Raw genomic sequence first — 17,598 nt, 5'->3', positions numbered from 1 at the left:
CTGCTCGATTTCCGCCCTCCCTTCTATTGAAATATTTCCTGGAAGTGCTTCACTGGCTTCTGTGTGAGAAACCCCATTTTTCTAATGGGCTAAATTCTATTCTGGTGTGAACTGTTATTTCTCTATTGACTTCCATGGTGTGAGGCTGATTTACATCTGCTGGGGAGCTGCTCCCTCGTGTGGTTGAGACCATGTATATAATTGTCTGTGGTGATGCTATTATCCCCACGCCAGATGTGCAGAATGAGAGGATTTCCAGTGAATCTCCCCTGAGAAGTGGTTCTTATCACGGTTGTAAACAGCGGAGCCCACAGAGACCCAAGAAACTGGCTATTGGGATAGGATAAAGGGTAGAACTGGCACTGCAAAGGACACTGGATTAACTCTGACTCCCTGCAGGGGATTCAGAAGCCCATTGCTCTGTTTTTTGCCTTATCCTTTCACATCTGTCCAGGCTGTTCCAACTGACCACTGTGCTCAGCACTGTGGCTTGTGAAGAGGGTCTGCGTTAATATAAGACAGCCCGACAGCAAGCTACTTTGACACCCCTGGAACTCTTCCAGATACGCTCCCAGAAGTCTGCAAGGAAATTGCTGGGAGTTACTTGGTCCTGCGCTTTCTCCAATACCATCAAAATGTAACGGATTCCCTCCCATTGTCCATAGCTGACCCACACCATGGCTACTGGGGAAGCACTGCGTCAGTATAACTAGCCCGGTGTATTGGTGTGCTTTTGTCGCTCTAGTCTACTCTTGTCCCCAGTGAGGAAAACAAGCTATGGAAGCAAAAGCACAATTTTGCTGTGTCTACACTATAACTTTGTCTACACTAGTGGCTTTTGCTTGCACAGCTGTGTCAGCCAGGGACCAAACATCTTCACACCCTGCAGCAACATAACTAGGCTAGTAGATGTCTGTAGTGTAGACATGGACCAAGGCATGTCTGCAGTGGGAAACCTTCCCACTACTGTTCTTTCTGAGTGCTAAGATTCACCTCGAGAATTTGGGAGCTTCCTTACTGAGTCTGGCTCATCTGGATAAGAATTAGAGGTGGTTGAAATTTTTCCAAATGAATTTTTGTGAAAAAATTGTTGATTTGTTTTCACATTTTTTCATTGTTTGGAGAAAAATCAGAAAGGGAAAAGCTTTGCATTTATGATGATCACCCCGTTTCTTTTTCCCCAGAACTGTTTGAAAATTTATGCATGTTTTGGGAAATTTAAAAACAATGTGGGCTTCACCATTTTTGCATAATTGATTGAAACTGAGTTCATACATTTGCTAAACAGAGATCTTTATTATCGCAGGAGTGGGTGGGTGAGATTCTGTGGCCTGCATTGTGCAGGAGGTCAGACTAGATGATCATTATGGTCCCTTCTGACCTTAATATCTATGAATCTATGAATCTATGATAACCTGAAAATATCCCCTCCTTTACTTTTCCACTTAAAGAGGGAGGCAAAAGAAATGGAGTCTGGGAACTAAAAAGCAAAACTTTCCCCATTGTTTGGTTTTAATTCTCTTGGGTGAAAAAACAGAAAATAGTGTAAGAAACACATTTTCCCATTAAAATTGTCATTCTGAGCACAAACTAATCTTTGGTTACCTCGAGCTAGTTGAATTTTTCTCTACATAATTTTTCAGCTGAAAAGTGGTTTTTCAACCAAAGTTGAAGCTTTTGCAGGGAAAAAAATCATTTAGATGAAAAATTAGAAGCTGAACATTATTGGGGGGGGAAATTTTGGTGATTTTGGTTTTCTACAACAATATAGTTTTAGAGAAACCCTCAAATATTGAACCACGATGTTTTTTGATAACCAAAAATTCTATGTTTCAGAGTAACAGCCGTGTTAGTCTGTATTCGCAAAAAGAAAAGGAGTACTTGTGGCACCTTAGAGACTAACCAATTTATTTGAGCATGAGCTTTCGTGAGCTACAGCTCACTTCATCAGATACATACCGTGGAAACTGCAGCAGACTTTATATATACACAGAGAATATGAAACAATACCTCCTCCCACCCCACTGTCCTGCTGGTAATAGCTTATCTAAAGTAATCGTCAGGTTAGGCCATTTCCAGCACAAATCCAGGTTTTCTCACCCTCCACCCCCCCACACAAATTCACTCTCCTGCTGGTGATAGCCCATCCAAAGTGACAACTCTTTACACAATGTGCATGATAATGAAGTTAGGCCATTTCCTGCACAAATCCAGGTTCTCTCACTCCCTCACCCCCCTCCAAAAACCCACCCCCATACACACAGAGACTCACTCTCCTGCTGGTAATAGCTCGTCCAAACTGACCACTCTCCAAGTTTAAATCCAAGTTAAACCAGAACATCGGGGGGGGGGGAGGAAAAAACAAGAGGAAATAGGCTACCTTGCATAATGACTTAGCCACTCCCAGTCTCTATTTAAGCCTAAATTAATAGTATCCAATTTGCAAATGAATTCCAATTCAGCAGTTTCTCGCTGGAGTCTGGATTTGAAGTTTTTTTGTTTTAAGATAGCGACCTTCATGTCTGTGATTGCGTGACCAGAGAGATTGAAGTGTTCTCCGACTGGTTTATGAATGTTATAATTCTTGACATCTGATTTGTGTCCATTTATTCTTTTACGTAGAGACTGTCCAGTTTGACCAATGTACATGGCAGAGGGGCATTGCTGGCACATGATGGCATAAATCACATTGGTGGATGTGCAGGTGAACGAGCCTCTGATAGTGTGGCTGATGTTATTAGGCCCTGTGATGGTGTTTTCAGTTGAAAAAGCAAAAAAAATCCGTCGTGGGCTATTTTTAAAACTAGAAGAAAAAGAAGAATTTCGAAGCTCTTTTGTTGACTCTTCTCTTCCTGAGAAGAGCTGAGAATCTTTCCCGGACTCTCACTTAGGTTAGGAGAAGATTTCCAAAAGCTCAATGAGCAGTTCTGCCATATAGGACACAGTATCTTTGAGGTGAGCTGTCACCGGATAAGGAGGCAGGAGAGCTCGGTTCTAGTTCCAGCTATGCCTCTGAGAACGGCAATGAAAACTAGCAGTGTTTGGATGACAGGTTTCAGAGTAGCAGCCGCGTTAGTCTGTATTCACAAAAAGAAAAGGAGGACTTGTGGCACCTTGGAGACTAACACATTTATTTGAGCATGAGCTTTCGTGAGCTACAGCTCACTTCATCGGATGCAGTCAGTGAAGTGAGCTGTAGCTCACGAAAGCTTATGCTCAAATAAATTGGTTAGTCTCTAGGGTGCCACAAGTACTCCTTTTCTTTTTGTGAATACAGACTAACATGGCTGCTACTCTGAAACCTGTCATTATGCAAGGCACTGAATTTAGCCGTACAGAGTGGAAATCTATCACTGAATGCATCCGATGAAGTGAGCTGTAGCTCACGAAAGCTTATGCTCAAATAGATTTGTTAGTCTCTAAGGTGCCAGAAGTACTCCCAGTGTTTGGATGCTTACCCATAGGCCAAGTAGTGCGCTGCTTTCCTTTGGGCAAAGGATGGAGAGGAGGAGAGCGGCAGTCACGATCTGGAGCTTCATCTTGGATTCTGTTTGGTTCTTCCAGGTCCTGACGGCTGTGGGGTTTAGCAGCTGTATTTATACAGTGTGTCTTATCTGACATTACGAGCTTAATTGCCCAAACTCAATGCCCGCATTATTGAGGAGACCAATCGCCTTTATCAATCAGGAAAGGTCAGAGATTTCATTTATCACTAAACTCCACCATGTGTTCATCTTAGTGTCAGAGTACAGGCCAAATTGTGCTTTATCTGCACCCGTGAAATCCTGGCCTAAATTGGTACAACTACCAACAGAGTCAGACAAAATCAGTGGCCAACTTGGGAAAGCGTTGGCCTTTATCTTCCATGCAAGAAGGATGGACTTTGGAACAGTCTTAAAGGCTACTAAAAAGGATGGGAGTCAGGACTCCTCAGTTCTCTCAACTCTGCCATAATTATGGTGGGCACTGAGTGAGAGACAACTGAGTGAGAGACAACCCCTGCCGCCAAAGGGTTTACAATGTACGTGGCCAAGGGAAGGATTATTGTCCCTGGTTTGCAGACTGGGGGAAACTGAGGCTCAGAGCGATGCAGTGACTTGCCAAGGTCACACAGGGAGTCTGTGGGAGAGATGGGAATTAAACCCAGATCTCCAGTGTGGTGATCCTGCCATATGTACAGTCTCCCAATATCAGGGCCCAGAGAAGTTGATTCTCAGTGACACTAACCACTTAAAGTGATTGCATTTTACAGTCACTTTAAATGGCCTCTTTACTCTGGCAGAGAGGTAAAGGGGCCTTAGTATAACTGAGGCTCTGCTACATGACAGTGGGTTGGTAGCACCACTCTAGTTAAGACTGAGATGCGATTTGGGTTCTGCACTCCAAGGGATTGCTGACATGGACTCTCTCTGACACAACACCATCTCTGAAGACCCAGCACCCACCTCCGGCCCCACACAAGCTCTGGAAGGTGATGTGTCCCTTGTCCTTTATGTGCCCGAGTTGGGGTGATGAGCATGTTCTGTCATTCAGGGATCTGCACAGATGCGTATTGTTCCTCAACTGGACTGCTGACTTGCCCTTATCTGCCCTTATCAGCATGAGGCGGATGGCTGCCAGAAATGAACAAGAGGAGGCGTTGTTGCTGGCTGGTTTCTAGGAAGTGTTCTTGCATCAGGGGTGATGGCAGAGAGATGTCCCATCACAGAGGGATTTGTCGCCAGTGACAAGTTAAATGTGCTGTGAGGCAAAGTCCAAGAGGAGCCTCACAAGCTCTTTGTTGTTCCGTGGTTTTGACATGTGGGTAATGACACACACACTAGGTAGGGGTGCGAGGTTATTCAGGGTGAAATGCTAAGCTGCTCTGTCAGGGCCACATCTACAGCTGGTGCGAATTGACTGCATTGGCATCAATGGGGCCAGATCCCAGCTGGGGTGAATGGACCATAGCTGCATTGGCATCAATGGGGCCAGATCCCAGCTGGGGTGAATGGACCATAGCTGCATTGGTGTCAATGCGGCCAGATCCCAGCTGGGGTGAATGGATCATAGCTGCATTGGTGTCAATGGGGCCAGATCCCAGCTGGGGTGAATGGACCATAGCTGCATTGGCATCAGTGGGGCCAGATCCCAGCTGGGGTGAATGGATCATAGCTGCATTGGTGTCAGTGGGGCCAGATCCCAGCTGGGTGAATGGATCATAGCTGCATTGGTGTCAATGGGGCCAGATCCCAGCTGGGGTGAATGGATCATAGCTGCATTGGTGTCAATGGGGCCAGATCCCAGCTGGGTGAATGGATCATAGCTGCAATGGAGTCAATGGGGCCAGATCCCAGCTGGGGTGAATGGATCATAGCTGCATTGGCATCAGTGGGGCCAGATCCCAGCTGGGGTGAATGGACCATGGCTGCATTGGTATCAATGGGGCCAGATCCCGGCTGGGGTGAATGGATCATAGCTGCAATGGAGTCAATGGTGCCAGATCCCAGCTGGGGTGAATGGATCATAGCTGCATTGGCATCGATGGGGCCAGATCCCAGCTGGGTGAATGGACCATAGCTGCATTGGCGTCAATGGGGCCAGATCCCAGCTGGGGTGAATGGATCATAGCTGCATTGGCGTTAGTGGGGCCAGATCCCAGCTGGGGTGAATGGACCATAGCTGCATTGGCATCAATGGGGCCAGATCCCAGCTGGTGTAAATAGGTGTAACTCCATTGAGTCCATACCATCTCAGGGCACTGTTGAAGGGGAGTTTGCGGACTGCGTTAATCTCTCTAACTAGAATCTGTACTTGGGGCAGAGCTGCTCCCTGGGAACTGGGCACTTGTATTTGAGCTGAGACTACTGATAGAGGGGTTTGTCTGTGTGCTGTTTGGTGTATAGCGTGTAAATATAGAAGCGGCACTAGGAAGATACCCAGACTCTGGACCACTGATTTCTTCTCCAATGAGAAGCTGACCTGTGAGGCCCCAACGTCTGCTTTTTCTTGGCTGAATGCCCTATGGCTTTGGGCTGCTCCTCTCCCCTCTTTGTCCATCTGGGTGCGTCCACATTACAGACAGGAGGTGTGATGGTAGCACAGGTAGGCATACCTTTGCTAGCTTTAATCTATAATAGCACAGATATGGTAGCGCGGGCTAGCAACCCAAGTGAGTACCCAGGCTTGCTGGTGACCTTCAAGCTGCCAGAGTCCTCCAAGAAGAAGATAGAGGGTGGGTATTTATTATGTGTATTACAGTAATACCTACAGGCCCCCACCTGAAATCCCATTGACTCCAAGAGAGTTATGGGTGATTTCCACCAGCTGGGGATCTGGTCCTTTGATTCCAATGAAGCTAGGGACCATTTACACCAGGTGAGGATCTGGATTCAACATCATTTTTAGCCACTCCTGGACACCTACAAATAATCCTGAGAAAAACTATTGCCTCCCAAGGAGCATAAGAATCGTCACTCCAGATGAAACCAATGAGTTAATCCGCCCTGATATCCCTTCCCTCCTCCCTAAGCTGGAACAGAGCAATAGGCCCTTCTAGTCTGGTATCCTGTCTCCTAAAGTGGCCAGGATTCCACTGGTGCCTCACCTGTACCATAGACAGAGTTAATATCACCTCCCTGCTACTGTAGCTGCTAAACTCTGGCGAGATACCCTTGGAGCAAGATACTCACACAGACAAGTGACTCTCCACTGTTATTCTGCAAGAAAAATGCCGTGTGATATTCCCACTCCAAGGCACAACGCAGATTCAGGGGCAGTGAGTTATATGGCTCATGGTACCCGGGCTCCACCAATATTCAGGGCTCAGGGGCCCGGCTCCACCAATGTTTGGGGCTGGGTCTCTCCCCCGGCCCTGCCGGCCGCCCCCATGTGCCTCCCCCGAGTGTCCCTCGGCTGCCACTTGCTGCCCCCACGCACCGCCCAGAGCCTCCAGCTCAGGCTGACTCTGCTCTGCCAGCTTCCAGCATCCACTGCTGCCGCAGGGTCCTAGTCCCCCCCTCCACTGGGGTCAGGGCAGGCTGCCCTTCTGCCCTAGCCCTGAGCCTCTCCAATGCCCCAAACCCCTCATCCCCAGCCCCAGACAGAGCCCTCATCCCCCCGCACCCTAACCCTCTGCCCCAGCCCTGAGCCCCCTCCAACACCCAAAACCTCTCATCTCCAGCCCCAGACAGAGCCCTCATCCCCCACACCCCACCCCTCTGCCCTAGCCCTGAGCCCCCTCCCACACACCAAACCCCTCATCCTCAGCCCCACAGCCCTCACCCCTGCACCCCCCCTATCCCCAAACTCCATCCCAGAGCCTGCACCCCTCACCCCCTCCTGCACACCCACCCCCTGCCCCAGCCCGGAGCCTGTCCCCAAACTCCCTCCCAGAGCCTGCACCCCTCACCCACTCCTATACCCCCAGCCCGGAGCTTGCACCCAGCACCCAAACTCCATCCTAGAGCCTGCACCCCAGAGCCCCTCCCCCACCCAAACTCCCTCCCACAGCCTGCACCCTGCACCCCTCCTGCACCCTAATCCCCAGCCCCAGTCCAGGGCCTGCACCCCAGACCTCCTCCCCCCACCCACACTCCCTCCCAGAGCCTTAGGCAGGTGGGAGGTGGAGTTTGGGGCGGGGGGCGGGTTCTGGGCACCACCAAAATTTCTACAAACCTGCCACCCCTGCGCAGGCCTTACTCTGATAGCAAAGAGTCAGCCAAGGCATCCTTGAGTGCAAAATATTTCCTGAGTTTCTGGGACAATTGCCGAGACCAGGGCATTCTGGGTGATTTCAGAATGCCCTTTTGTGTGATATTTTACCAGTGCCAGTGAATTGTGGGACACGGCATGGCTGCCCTGTGGGATTGCAGAGGAAGAGGGAATTTAGTATAATAGCAAAGAGTCAGCCAAGACACCCTCAAAATGAAACAATTTACCTGAGTTCCTGAGACATTTCCTAACAGCAGTGCCTTCTGGGAAATTTCAGAAGGCCTTTTTGTGTGGTATGTTATTGGATGCCCAAGGGAACTGTGGCAATGTGAATCTCCCCTCAGCTACAGGAAAACGCCCATAACCCCTGGGGCCTACTGCTTGTTCACCTGGCGACGTAGCTTGCAGCAGCAGCCCCTTCTGGGTGATACCTGAAAGCCTCTCGTAGCTGTCTTCACAGCTGCCCAGGAGGAGTGTGGGAGAGGAGCTCAACCTGCCATAAGCCCTGGGAGATGTTCATAAGGCCCCTGGAGCAGGTGACATTTCAAAACATGGTAAAAGCTCAGCAAATATGCCTTGCTTAGCAAACTTTAAACCAGACATGAAACCAGGTTGACCTGATGTATGTGCATCGATGTGACATCCAGAGGGAATCTCTGATACTTAAACATTCTTGTTGTTGTTTCCTGCCATATTGCCACTGAAGTTCCCGGACTTCTGCAAAAAGTAAGATTGAAGGGGAGGTATTTATTATTTGTGTTATGGTAACACCTGAACACCCCTAATTGAGATCCCATTGACTATCAGAATTACACTGATTGACACCAGCTGTGGTTCTGGCCCCATCCACATTCTCATCCACTCCTGCAAACCTACAGATAATCCTCAGAAAAACTCATATGTCCCAGGGCTGCCTAATTCCTAGCACCAAGTCCAATTGATGGGATTCTGGGAGGCAGGAGGGACAGTTTCATAGCTGGTTTTGCCAGCAAAGGAGTGGGCAGTTAGCGGGCAGTGATGCAGGAAACCATTGAGGCAATGCTTGGTAGTGGAAAGATAACTGCTGATATTCACCGATCCTGCCCAGTTTGGGTATTTCTGCAACAGAAGAAAGACAAGATAGGTGCTAATAATATTCATTTTCAGCAGCTCATGAAGGTATCAGAACTTCTGTCACTTATAGTAGGGAAGGGACCTCCAGAGGTCATCCAGTCCAGTCCAGTCCCCGGCACTCGTGGCAGGATTAAGTATTATCTAGACCATTCCTGACAGATGTTTGTCTAAATTGCTATTCAAAATCTCCAATGATGGAGATTCCACCACCACCCTAGGCAATTTATTCCAGCGCTTAACTATCGTGACAGAAAGGTTTTCCTAATGTCCAACCTAAACCGTCCTTGCTGAAATTTAAGCCCATTGCTTCTTGTCCTAAGGAATTTAGGAACATAAGAATTGCCACACCGGATCAGACCTATGGGCCAATCTGCCCTGGTATCCCTCCTGCCCCTCACACAACAATGGGGCCATAGTCTGGTATCCCGTCTCCTTCAGTGGCCATCAGCAGCTATTCTAGGAGAATGGGAACAAAGCTCCCCCTAGTGGACAATGTTGGAACATCATGGGGGAAGGTTTTCTCCTAACTCCCTTTAGTTAGAGGTTGATCTTACCCTTGAGCAGAAGGGTTTAGATCCCTTCCCAAACTCTTAGTTATTTTTCAGAAGTCCTTATTATCCTGACGCTGGATGTTCTTCTTATCCGTATCAACGGCTAGGATACCTCTCTGCAGCCTGCGGCAGTGAGCCTCCCAGCTAGGGTTGCCAACCCTCCAAGATTGTCCAGGAATTAAAGATTCATCTTTAATTAACGATTATGGCATGTGATGAAACCTCCAGGAATACGTCCCACCAAATTTGGCAGCTCTACTCCCAGCCCGGGTCGACAGATGTGGGCTTGCGGACTCACACTCCTGGTCTAAGAATAGCCACCCCTCTCGCGAGCCTTCAGAGCCCAAACTCCAGCCGGAGCTGCAATTTCAGAGCTTTGTTTACACCGCTATTTTTAGAGTGATAGCCCTGCAATCCGGGCTGGGAGCCTTGCTTCCACGGGCTGAATACATTTACTTGTAGATGTAACTTAGGGCCCAGATCTTCAAAGGTAGCTAGGTCTGGGTGTTAGGAGTCTAGGCCCCATTTTCCAAAGTGAACTAGGCACTTAAGAGCCTAACTGTTACCAAGCCAAAGGCAGTTAGGCTCCTAGAGGGGCAGAGGGGCCAGCTACCCCATGACAGAAGGTTACTGTATTTGAGCATCCTAAAATGGAGGCACCCAAAATCACTGGTGTCATAAAAATAAAGGGAAGGGTGAAACCCCTTTAAAATCCCTCCTGGCCAAAGGAAAAATCCTCTCACCTGTAAAGGGTTAAAAAGCTAAAGGTAACCTCGCTGGCACCTGACCGCAATGACCAATGAGGAGACAAGATACTTTCAAAAGCTGGGAGGAGGGAGAAAAACAAAGGGTCTGTGTCTGTCGGTGTGATGCTTTTGCCGGAGACAGAACAGGAATGGAGTATTAGAACTTAGTAAGTAATCTAGCTAGGTATGTGTTAGATTATGATTTCTTTAAATGGCTGAGAAAATAGCTGTGCTGGATAGAATGAATATTCCTGTCTGTGTGTCTTTTTTGTAACTTAAGGTTTTACCTAGAGGGATTCTCTATGCTTTGAATCTAATTACCCTGTAAGGTATTTACCATCCTGATTTTACAGAGGTAATTCTTTTCTTTTTACTTCTATTAAAAGTCTTCTTGTAAGGAAACTGAATGCTTTTTCATTGTTCTAAGATCCAAGGGTTTGGGTCTGTGGTCACCTATGCAAATTGGTGAGGATTTTTACCAAACCTTCCCCAGGAAGTGGGGTGCAAGGATTGGGAGGATTTTGGGGGGAAAGACGTGTCCAAACTCCATTTTTTTTCAGGAACCCAGATAAAGTTTGGTGGTGGCAGTGGAAATCCAAGGGCAAAGGGTAAAATTAATTTGTACCTTGGGGAAGTTTAACTTAAGCTGGTAAAAATAAGCTTAGGAGGTTTTCATGCAGGTCCCTACATCTGTACCCTAGAGTTCAGAGTGGGGAAGGAACCTTGACAACTGGTCTCTTTGGAAATTTCTGAAATTTCTTAGTTAAACAAAGGCCACTTTAAAACTCTCTGGCTGTATAAGTAGACCTTGATGTGAGTGTAAATCACAGTTACACGGAGAGTCACTGACAATCAGTGCCGTAGGCTACCCTCTTTATTGCTGCCCCACAAAACCTCATGGAAATAGTTTGAATTATAACACTAACACCCAACGCTATCTGTCATGTGCTCTCAGCATATGCCTTCAAAGGAATTTAAGACTGAATTTGTCCCATGGCATCCAATGCTGCATCGTTAAAGCCATGCCCGCCGACAGCAATTCCGGGCCCCATTCCTGTATAGTCAATGGGCACTCTTCCGGCATGGCTAGGGCTTCCACATGCCCAGCCAGCTGCCTTCCCCACCGCTGGTACCACCCTGCACCCGCCTAGGAGTCCTGTGGCCCACGCGGGTGATTTAAAAGGGCCTGGGGCTCCCGGCCACTGCCGTTGCTACTGAGGTGGCGGCTGGGGGCCCCCAGGCCCTTTTAAATCACCCGGGCCCCTGGGCAATTGCCCACCCCCCACAACCCCGTTGGTGAGTCTGGTTAGAGCAGAAAACTGAATCGGCAATCCCGAGCCCTGCAGACAAATATTGCCTCCTAATGGGTGCTGTAATTTTTGCTGTCTATGTATATATGCACAACCACAAGGAAGACTTCTGCTCAGAAGCTTTCTCTAGACTGCTTCTAACCCGGTGGCTCTGAACCTTTCCAGACGACTGTCCCCCTTTCTAGAGTCTGATTTGTCTTGCCTACCCCCAGGTTTCACCTCACTCAAAAACTACTCGCGTTCAAAATCAGACATAAAAATACAAAAGTGTCACAGCCCACTATTACTGACTAATGGCCGCCTTTCTCATATTGACCATCTAATTATAAAATACATCAATTGGAATATACATATTGTACTTGCATGTTAGTGTATCGTATATAGAGCAGTATCAACAAGTCGCTGTCTGTACGAAATTTTAGTTTGTACGGACTTTGCTAGTGAATCATAGAACATCAGGGTTGGAAGGGACCTCAGGAGCTCATCTACTCCAACCCCCTGCTCAAAGCAGGACCAATCCCCAATTTTTGCCCCAGATCCCTAAATGGCCCCCTCAAGGATTGAACTCACAACCCTGGGTTTAGCAGGCCAATGCTCAGACCACTGAGCTATCCCTCCCCCCAACAGTGGTTTTTGTGTAGCCCATTGTAAAACCAGGCAACTATCTAGATGAGTTGCTGTATCCCCTGGAAGATCTCTGCATACCCCAGGGGTACACGCACCCTGGTTGAGAACCACGGCTCCAATCACCGTTCACACAGCATGGCTCTCTGACCCCCCTCTGGTGGCTGGTTTGAGCTAACAGAAATGCTGGGTTCTTTATCCCATGCAGTAGAGACTCCTGCTTTTATATGCCCGGGTACCTCATCGTGGGACATCCTTGGACAGGTCATTACCGGTGGGGATTAGATTTCAACAAAATACATTGTATCCATCTGAAATGAAAACACATTTCAATGGAATGCAAGTTGAGTTCATCTGGCAGCTAATCACAATTCTCTAAAGACCGTTGGCGGCTGTCAGAGTTATAGCTGTTAAATAAAAGCCAATAATCAACGAATAAAGGTCTCTCCTGTCCCGCCTCTTGGAGGCACAAATTCACACTGCATAAGCGTGAATAGGGTGACCGGGTAGCACGTGTGAAAAATCGGGACAGAATGTGGCGGGTAACAGGCGCCGATATCAGAAAAAAGCCCTGAATATCAGGACTGTCCCTATAAAATCAGGACATCTGTTCACCCTGAGTGTGAATCACATCTGCATTTTTTTTAGATTTTATGCTCGACCCCCAGCTTTTCTGGCAAAATGTTGTTGTGGCTACCGAAGCAGTAGTGTGGGAACACTGCTTCTGCACTCATGGTCGTCTGACACCCTAAGCTCCAGGAAAGGGCTTCAGGAAGCAGCTACCACATTTAGTTCGGGAAGCGTTTGATATTGCTCCTGCTAAAATTATCCAAAAGAGCAGCCCTGCACCCATCTGGTTTGCAAAACCCATTGCTTTATTGCAGTGATTTTCAAAGGGGCCTATGAAGTTAGGTGTCCAGATCCACTAACTCCTGATTCAACATCCTCTCCAGCAAACAGGGAAAGATTAAGAATGAGCTCTCAAATCTGGATACTCTCATAAAAAAACAAACTTCCACAAACTTCCTCGTGGTTGGACTTTACAAAAAACTAGACAAGCCATTTACAACACACACTTTGCTTCTCTACAAAATAAAAAGGACACTAAACTAACTCCTTTTAGAAATTGCAGCCTTAATGTCTTTTGGGGAAAAGATTTGGTGTCTCATAGGAAGGATAGATGGTGATAGTCAGGGTTAGGCCAGAGGGGTGGATGAAGGTGGCAAACCAGTGGAAGGGGCTGGAGCCCCAAATAGCTAAGAATAAATTACGTCCTCTCTTAAATTTGTCCCTTAACCTGTGTCCTTTGGAGAAGCAAGACTGAAGTGCAGTTTATGGGTTGTTCTGATGGGAGCAAATGCCTGTGTGATATTCTGGCCAAAAGCATATGTCATAAATATCAAGGGAAGGGTAAACCCCTTTGAAATCCTTCCTGGCCAGGGGAAAGCTCCTCTCACCTGTAAAGGGTTAAGAAGCTAAAGGTAACCTGGCTGGCACCTGACCAAAATGACCAATGAGGAGACAAGATACTTTCAAAAGCTGGGAGGAGGGAGAGAAACAAAGGGTCTGTGTGTCTGTCTATATTCTGTCTTTGCCGGGGATAGACCAGGAATGGAGTCTTAGAACTTTTAGTAAGTAATCTAGCTAGGTACGTGTTAGATTATGATTTCTTTAAATGGCTGAGAAAAGAACTGTGCTGAATAGAATAACTATTTCTGCCTGTGTATCTTTTTTGTAACTTAAGGTTTTGCCGAGAGGGGTTCTCTACATTTTGAATCTAATTACCCTGTAAGGTATTTACCATCCTGATTTTACAGGGGGGATTTCTTTATTTCTATTTACTTCTATTTTTATTAAAAGTCTTCTTGTAAGAAAACTGAATGCTTTTTCATTGTTCTCAGATCCAAGGGTTTGGGTCTGTGGTCACCTATGCAAATTGGTGAGGCTTTTTTATCCAACATTTCCCAGGAAAGGGGGGGTGCAAGTGTTGGGAGGATTGTTCATTGTTCTTAAGATCCAAGGGTCTGGGTCTGTAGTCACCTAGGCAAATTGGTGAGGCTTTTTACCAAACCTTGTCCAGGAAGTGGGGTGCAAGGTTTTGGGAAGTATTTTGGTGGGAAAGACGTGTCCAAACAGCTCTTCCCCAGTAACCAGTATTAGTTTGGTGGTGGTAGTGGCCAATCCAAGGACAAAGGGTGGAATATTTTGTACCTTGGGGAAGTTTTGACCTAAGCTGGTAAAGATAAGCTTAGGAGGTTTTTCATGCAGGTCCCCACATCTGTACCCTAGAGTTCAGAGTGGGGGAGGAACCTTGACAGCATATAAGTATTCTGGAAAGGATTCATTTTATAGAGACACCTGCAGATTTCTGGGGATATGTGCTGGAACTTCCTTTCCTCCTTTAAGTCACTGTTTTTTGTAGAGCACTTTGAGACCCTCCGAAGGAACATACTGGAGAAGGGCCGAGTAACGAACAAAAAATAATTTCCTTCTGGGGTATCTGGCTGGTGAGTCTTGCCCACGTGCTCAGGGTTTAGCTGATCGCCATATTTGGGGTCGGGAAGAAATTTTCCTCCAGGGCAGATTGGCAGAAGCCCTGAGGGTTTTTCGCCTTCCTCTTCAGCATGGGGCATGGGTCACTTGCTGGAGGATTCTCTGCACCTTGAAGTCTTTAAACCATGATTTGAGGACTTCAGTAGCTCAGACATAGGTGAGAGGTTTATTGCAGGAGTGCGTGGGTGAGATTCAGTGGCCTGCATTGTGCAGGAGGTCAGACTAGATGATCATAATGATCCCTTCTGACCTTAATATCTGTGAGTCTATGATTGGATCTAAACAGGGTTAATGAAATCCTCCCCAGCACCTGTCACATTTGCACTGCTACCTGGGGGCGGTAGCCTTATGGATAGGTGGATCATAACAGAAGAGACAAGCGCTGTCATTGCCAATGGCTTCTGGGTGTACTGATTAGGGATTATTTCTCAGTCAGTGCTGGAATTGAGCAATGAGGCTGACCCCTCGCCCTGTGAGATACTGATGTGAAAGAGCCTTAGAGGCAAGAGAACATCTGATATTTACCACAGCTCTTTTGTCCAGCACTTTGTCCGCTACCCCTTTTGCAGGTTCCTGCAAAATACAACCAGGAGTTCCTTGTTTCTGCTCTGTCACGCAGATCACTGGAACAAAGCTGATTTAATTGGCAGAAGCAGAGGGGGAGGCCCTGGATGATAGTGGGAAGTATTTATTCCTCCTGGAAACTTCCACATTTGGCACAAACATCTCAGCCAGAGAGTGCTGCCTTTGGGCAACACCGATGGTGCCAGGGATATCTTCTGTGGCCAGCGTCGTGTTCTTAGGTGTATTAGGAAGCACCGTGGAAGGGGCTTCCGCCACAGCTATAAAGACCAGAGAAAACCAGACCACAACAATATGGACTATACACTAGGAACCAAAGCTGCAAGCTGCTCAAGGTTACACCAGGTCCTTCCACAATCCATTTGTTAATAACCTGTATCAAAATGCTATCTCTGCAGGGAGGACTGTTCTGATCACTAGTAACTCTGTCCAAGGAGCATTATTGCTAGGAACTGGCACAGCAATCAAGTCAGAAAGAAGAAGGGGGATAGAGGAGGCATTTGTAGAGAGGTGGGACTAATTCAATACTCCTGGTTGAGAGAAGGATTAAATGTTATAAATGTATTATTTCTCCAAATTAATCTCAAACATCACCGCTTCCTGCCTGAATCATTCCTGCGAAGGTCGGACACAGGAACCAGAACTACAAGGTGCATGGGGGCAAAGTGTTATTTTCTGAGATTTACTTCCTATCTTAAGAGGAACCAGGGTTTTTCCTTCATCTGCTGGTTGTTCTTCAGTAGCTGGGGATGATTCCATTGATTTACTGTCCGGGGGAGATCACAGTGCATGGAAGCACCTGGGGAGGTCCAGTAATTAAAGCTGTGGGGACCCGACTTCACTGAGACTCAGTGAGCCCCAGGTTATAAAGCAAGAGCTGAAAACCACTCTGGTGCCCCCCGGGAGTTTCCACTCTCAACAGATTCACCATTGACTAGATACTGATATCTCCTTATTTGGGGCTTTTCCTGGGACAACTCTACCCCATTGGTGTCATTGCCTTGGGAAGGAGCATTGCTGATGTGTCTGGCACAAGGACGCCTTTGGGGCATGGAGAGGGCGCAATGCACAATGAAAAGTCAAATCAGAGACAGAAGATTCTGAAAGTCCCATTGTGATCATCTCCTCTGACTTTCTGCATAACACAGGCCAGAGAGCCTCACCGAGGCATTTCTGCCTGCACAAATAATGCGTCTCAGATCTCACTTGGGGCAGGGACTGTTCCTCACTGTGTGTCTATGCAGCACACAGCACAATGGGGCACAGCCCCCCATGGAGTCGGGGCAGTCTCTCAGGACATGACGGTGCTGGGCCAGGTGCAGTGGGGCCCTGATCTTGGTTGGGGCTACTACCATGAAGAATTGTTTATTCTGAGTGATTTTGAGGTTGTGGTTGCAGAATGTGGCAATTTTCAGTGTGCTGCCATGGAGGTGGGGGGGAGTCCCTGTTCAAAAGCTTGGGAAACTGCTGCTCAAAAGCCGTTAAGACACAAGATGAGGATCTGAGTGGAAACAGGTTTATTTGCATTATTGCAGAGGCATCCGAGGGGCAATGGAAGGGTAAGAACTGTGCCCTACAGTCAAATCATTGAACAAGGCAAAAGCAAATTCCACTGGAGAGTGCTGCGTTACTCATGGTCAGGCTGAGATGGGTGAGAGCACGGGACAGAAAGCATCAGGGCAGTTGTCGTGGTGGGTTTCTGGGAGCCTCGTACTGGGAGATAAGAAGAAAAGAAACATCCATCAGGACCAAAATACAGTGGGACCCCAATAAATTGTCATAGATTTTAAGGCCAAAAGAGACCAATGTGAACATCTAGTCTGACTTCCTGCATCACACAGGCCAGAGAACCTCGCCCAGTAATTTCTGCATTAAGCCCGTAACTTTTGTTTGAGTGAGAGCATATATTTTAGAAAGAGATCCAGCCTTGACTTAAAGACTTCAATCCACCACTTGCCTAAGGAACTTGTTCAAATAGCTAATTCCCCTCCCTGTTAAAAAGTGCACCTTATTTCTAGACTGAATTTATCTGCCATTAGGACTTGTTATGCCTCGGTTAGATTAAAGAGCTACCTACTATCAGGAGTCTCATCCCCCCATATACGTGATTGTATACCAGGATCAAGTAATCTTTTAACCTTCTCTTGGATAAGCTAAATAGATTAAACACCTTGAGATGCTTTTTTCCAGGCTTTGAATCTGTCCCAGAGCTCTTCTTCAAACCCTCTCCAATTATCTCAACATCCTTTCTAAAGTAGGAACACCAGAATGAGACAAAGTGGGGCCAATTCTCTACTGATGTAACTTCATTTCAAGTAAATGGAAAGTTTGGTCCAGTATTCCACTGCTGGCCTCATCGACTTCAGCTCCCTGCTACTGTAACATTGCTAGGCTCTGCTGAGAGAAGCTCAGAGCAAAGGTAGTTTC

Source organism: Eretmochelys imbricata, chromosome 24 (genome assembly GCF_965152235.1).
Source record: "Eretmochelys imbricata isolate rEreImb1 chromosome 24, rEreImb1.hap1, whole genome shotgun sequence".
NCBI classification, from domain to species: Eukaryota; Metazoa; Chordata; order Testudines; family Cheloniidae; genus Eretmochelys; species Eretmochelys imbricata.
This window is presented reverse-complemented; position numbering follows the sequence as displayed.